Source organism: Panicum virgatum, chromosome 2N (genome assembly GCF_016808335.1).
Source record: "Panicum virgatum strain AP13 chromosome 2N, P.virgatum_v5, whole genome shotgun sequence".
NCBI lineage: Eukaryota > Viridiplantae > Streptophyta > Magnoliopsida > Poales > Poaceae > Panicum > Panicum virgatum.
This window is the reverse complement of record NC_053146.1, coordinates 51917059-51923058: the sequence shown is the minus strand read 5'-3', so window position 1 is coordinate 51923058 and position 6000 is coordinate 51917059.

Genomic DNA, 6000 nt, shown 5'->3' with positions numbered 1-6000 from the left:
CCCTCCCCCGAGTGCTGGTCCAGGTCCGGTGGTCGATAGAGGAGGCAACCTCTTCTGCCGAGGCGGCCTTCCGGCGGGAGTGGGCTACCCTAGAGAGCGAACGCCAGCGCCTCTCCGACTGGCACACCCGCCTGGAGGCGCACACGAAGGCTAAGGCCTCCCATGTTACGGAAGCTCGGTCCAAACTCAAGGCCGACCAAGAGGCCTACCGAGTCAACCTTCGGAAGGTGTTTGACCGGGAGTTCGCAGTATCGAGCTGGGAAAAATCCCTTGCGCAGTGGGAGGAGGCTTTTGCCCTGGAGGTTGTCAGCTTCACAGCTCAGCGGTCCGAACTTGAGACTGGCCTCGCGGCCCAACAGTCCGAGCTTGAGACTCGCAGCCAGGGTCTCAAGGTCCGGAAGTAGGAGCTCGACAATCTCTCTGCAACTCTGCAGGGATGGCGCGAGCAGCTGTAGGAGAGGGCCAGCAAGCTGGCTGTTGCTAAGGCGGAGCTGGAGGAGGACCGGAAGTACCTCGATAAGCGGGAGTCCCACGCCGCCAACATGGAGAAGCAGCTTGGGCGCCAGCGCGACTCCCTCAAGAAGCTGAAGGAGTCGGCGGAGAAGAGGAAGGCTGAGCTCGAGGAGAGGTCCCGCGAGGTGGAAGCGGCCAAGGCTGCTTTGGACACCCGGGTGCAGGAGGCGGTCCAGGAGGCGGTCCGGAAGCTACAGGAGGATCAGCGCCTGGGGGCCCAGCGGATCGCCGCCTAGGCGAACAAAGCGAGCTTAGCACTAGTACCACTTGGAATGAGCCCAATCCAAGTGGCAGAGGCGCCAGCTTCGATAGCTGATGCCCTTCCAGTGCTGAACTCCGCTTCGGATAGGCTCAGTCGTCTGGAGCCGGTCCTTGCTGGCCAGCTTGAAGTCGAGGGCCGCGAGCTGATCCAGATGGTGGCGGAGCACATTCTGACGTGGCTCCGAAGCCACGACCCTGCCATCTCGCTAGCCCCCGTGCTCGATGGTCCTGTGGTGGAGACAGAGGCCGCCGCTCGGGACAGCGTGCGGGAGGTCCTCGACTTCATAGACGCCTACTTCAAGCGGGAGCCTACAGACTCCTAAGCTGCACATTGTACCTTTGCTTTGTTTTTTGAGTTATGTAACAAAACATAGTACCGTAATGGTTGAAATTTTAAATAGAGGAAAATTTCAACTTAGCTTCTTGTCAATTGCTCTGGTTGCGGTATGCAGCACCCCGGCGCCCTGGCCCCCTGGCAGATAGGTTCAGTTGCTAGGACCTATCTGCCATCCGAGCCGCAGAAGACACTCCGGACCCCCGAATCCGGTGGAACAAGCGTCCTTAGGCATAGGTGTAGCATAGATTGCAATTTGAATGAGCGTCTTATTCCCTGTGTAGCAGAGAGAACTACAGCGAGGAGAATCAACTCGTTTGTATGGTAGTAACGATACTGCAACTTAGCTGCTTGACGCATGCAGAATCGATCCATGATGTCGGTCTGAAAGCGAACGCCCCGGCCCCCTGGAAGACAGGATCAGTTGCTTTGAGTCTGTCTACCATAGAGACTGGATCTCTTTCTGCATGAAGCCTTTAAAGCGGATGCCGAGACCCCCTGGTAGGTAGGCTCAAAGAATTGAGGCTACCTACCACCAGTCAAGGCTTAACCTGTGTACCACTTCAAAGTTATAGCTTAGTAGCAGGCCCGCGGGACCTAATCTGGACCACCCCCAGGCTAGTACGAGGTCCGGAGCTCCAGATGCACAGGTCCAGGCAATTCAGTGCTTGTTACAGAGTGGTGGAGTGTGTAGGCTTAGGGTGCAGAACTAAGCTAAGGCGCTACACAGGGCTCCGGACCACTCCAGGAAACAACATGACTTTTTCGGACCTGGCTCCAACGCTCCAGACCCTTCCTAGCAGTGGGTGAGGTCACTCTGTCGCACTCGATCTTTTGAGATATGGAGATGGACCTGCTGTGTAGGACTTAGGAAGCCAACCCTTGTGCTTAGAACGAGGTCCGGGCCCCTAATTACCCAGCTCCAGGTATTAGGGCACTCGTTACAGGGTGGTGGAGTGTGTAGGCTTTGGGTACAGAACTGGCTAAGCGGCTACACAGGACTCCGAACCACCCCAGGAACAAGTACCCCCTCTCCAGAGCAGGTCCCTAGGGGTCCGGACCCCTCTTCCAGCAGCAAGAGAGTCCGGACCTGTACGGGAGTCCAGCAACTCAATACAGATCTTATTTGTAGCGATCAGAGTGGAAGTCCGCACGGGGGTTAGGAAGGTAAAATCTCGAGAATTGAAATGCGAAATTAAATTTTGACACAGAGACAGAACTGGGGTAAATTTTTCCTTTGCAACTTGATGTACATGGCTTGCGCGATGGATACCAGAGGCCGGATTTACGAGGGCGGACCTCTACCGCTCTGGGCGCGCGTTAATGCTTGCCGATGGTGCGATGGATGCCAGAGGCCGGGTTTACGAGGGCAGACCCCAACCGCTCTGGGCCGCACACTGATTCTATCTTATTACAAAGGAAAAATTCATTTCCCCGCTCTGCCTAAGTGTAAAACTTACGCAGATGCTCTATGTTCAATGGGTTGGGCAGCGGCACTCCATCTTCTGTGGCAAGGCGAACTCATCCGGGCCGGCATACTTCTGTAACCTTGAAGGGCCCCTCCCAGCCGGGGGAGAGTTTGTGGAGCCCTGCTCGGTTTAGAATCCGCCTTAGGACGAGGTCGCCTGCCCGGAGCTCCCTACTGTGCACGAACCGTTGATGATAGCGCCTGAGCGCCTAGTTGTAGCGTGCATTTTGGATTGCAGCTCGCCACCTTCGTTCATCAACGAAGTCCGCATCGTCGCGCCGCAGCTGTTCCTGCATGGACTCATCAAAAGCTTGGACCCGTGGTGAGCCCAGGTGAATTTCTGGGGGAAGGCATGCTTCAGCCCCGTAGACCAGGAAGAATGGAGTCTCCCCGGTGGCTCGGTTGGGTGTGGTCCGGTTGCCCCATAGTACGCACGGAAGCTCATCAACCCATTTGGCACCATGCTTCTTCAAGCAGTTGTAGGTGCGGGTCTTGAGTCCCCTGGGGATCTCTGCATTCGCTCTCTCAACCTGTCCATTGCTGCGGGGATGTGCCACGGACGCAAAGCATAGCTAGATGCCGATGTCCTCGCAGTACTCTTGGAAGAGTCTGCTTTTGAATTGGGTCCCGTTGTCCGCAATGATGCGGTTTGGGACGCCAAATCTACACACAATGGACTTGAGGAATGCGACTGCTGACTTTTTAGTGATATTCACCACAGGGGTAACCTCCGGCCACTTTGTGAACTTGTCGATGGCGACATAGAGGAACCGGTACCCGCCGACGGCCCGTGGAAATGGCCCCAGGATATCCACGCCCCATACGGAAAACGGCCATGAGGGTGGGATCATTTGCAGAGCTTGAGCCGGTGTGTGTATTTGCTTTGCATGGAACTGGCATGCTTTGCAGGACTTTACCAGCTCAGCCGCATCCTGGAGTGCTGTCGGCCAGTAGAAGCCATGCCGAAAGGCCTTGCCAACAAGCGTGCGAGATGAGGAATGACTTCCGCACTCGCCTCCATGGATCTCCGCGAGCAACTCGCGGCCCTCTCCCTGGGAAATGCACAACATGAGGATACCATTGGCGCCACGGCGGTAGAGATCCCATTCTGTTATCGCCATAAATTAACAGGATTAATTTATGGGCCGAAAGCAAGATGGGCTTAAAGCAGAAGATCAAGAAGACTTGTAAATCGGCTCCTGCGTGAGCATCTGGGCCACATGGGCCATGTATCTTTAGATTTAGTTCAAGGTTAGAGATAGAGTCCGATCGGGACAAGATTAGTTTAGATTGTTTCCCAAGTCTCCGGACTATAAATATGTATCCTTTGTTATTCGTAAAGGGAGCGTCATCACGACTCGCAAACAACAACTCTCGGCGTATCGCCACCCCTAAATCCTAGGGTTTTCATCCAAGTAAGCGCCATGCTGCCCTGATCGCTTCTTGCGATCAGGGCAGTATTGTTCTTGCTTTTACCTTGGTATTACTCGTACTGAAGCGTTTTTTATGGCGAGTAGTACTAGTTATCTTGATGTTCGTAGCATGTCTTTTGGTAGATTCATCATGCTTTCGTTGCTTATCATCTGCGAATATCACGTTGTCTCTGTGTAGTCACGTTTCAATCTTATGCTAGTTCTTGTCGCATAGAATTAGTTGCACAGAGGCAACACCCTGCTTCTTTTATGTCTAGTAGATCTGATCTGTTCTGGTTTGCTCTTATCTTAAGAGTTTGCGTAATATCTGCTAGGTTAGGCCATGCAAACGGATTGGATGATCCGATGGCGTAGTAGATGCTTTATTTTAGCCTTGATAGGGATTATTCCGGGAATCGGCTCTTGCTAGTTCTTAGGCCTCTGTTTTGGGTTATGGTTTAGTTATCAGTTACGTTCATTAGGCCTAGTCATGTGTAGGATGTTCCGATCTAGTAGTGAAGCTTTTACCATCGTGGATTAGATTAGTTAGATTTAATTGAAGCAGCTTTACAGTTATTTGCTTATTTCATCGAAATCTGGATGATTACAGATCCGATCTGACACCGGGACTCGATCGGTTCTTTAAAGCCGATGCAAGAGTCGTCTCGGGGAGCCGACCACGGCTCGGACTTACGTTTACACGTGTCTTTGTATGCAGGAAACTGTTCGGAGCACGTTTGCACCCTCCTGATCGGGTATAGGTCAGGTGGCACGCCCGGTTTTCCACAAAACCTCTAGGCGCATGACGGAATTGCGGGCCGTCGACGAGGGAGCAGTGCCTGCCAGCGCCCCAGCAACCTCCCGGCTCTTCGTGTTGCCCGTCGCTGCTCGCCGGTGGGTTTTGACTGACAACACATTCTGGCACGCCCGGTGGGACACTTCTCGGCAACAACATCCACTGCAACAATGACTGGAGCTCAAGATCAAGAACCTGCTCCCACGCCCGTCACGTATGAAGAGCTCTCTCCTGAACACAAGAAGAAGTATGATGAGATCAAAGCTCTGCTGGAAGCCGATCTCATCGGCTCTTTTGAGAGGACCCGCAACCATGGCATCAGGTGGAAGGGGTTCTCGCCTGAAGGCGCTCTTGACAATGTGGACCTGTCTGTATCATCAGAGGAGCGCACCAGGGCCCTGCGTCAGGAGATGAACTACATGGTGGCCCATTCGCTTCATCGGCATTCTCAGAGCCTGATGAACGAGCTTGAGCGCATGGCGCACCGCGTCATCCAGGAGGTAATCAAGAACCAGTACTCTCCATCGGGGCCAACCCTGGGGAGTCACACAGAGGAAGCTGCACTGCATTCTAGGCCGCAACTACCATTCTCATTTGCAGCTCCCAGACCACAGAGCTCGCCGATCTACATCGTCCACAAGATCGGCGGTGATCCTGGAGAAGGCCAGTTCCTCACCGAGCCACCTAAGGAGATTCTGCACGGCTACACGTGCGCCTACATCCCAGACAACGTCAGTCCAGCACGCTCGGTGCAGATGGTGAACCCAGGAGCTTCTGGAGTAGACGCAGAGAAACAAGCGTGGCTGGCAAAGTACGCTACTGGGCCGAGTGCTGAGCCATCGGCCCCAGGAGTTCTTAGTGTGGAGCAGGTCAGCGCAATACTCAGAGACCAGTTCGGCATCTTGCCCAAGAGGAAAGCGATCAGCTATTCCAAGCTGTACACAAGCGACTATGACTTGATCCCACTGCCACCCAAGTATCGGCTTCCTGAGTTCACCAAGTTCAACGGGTCAGAAGGAGCTAGCTCCATCGAGCATGTGAGCCGATACTTAACGCAGCTTGGGATGATATCAGTGCCGGATCCACTGAGGGTCCGGTTCTTCGGCCAATCCCTTACATGCCTAGCTTTTGGATGGTATGCGTCACTAGCTCCGGATTTGATTCGGACTTGGAGGCAGCTTGAAGATCAATTCCATACCCAGTACCACTCGAAAGC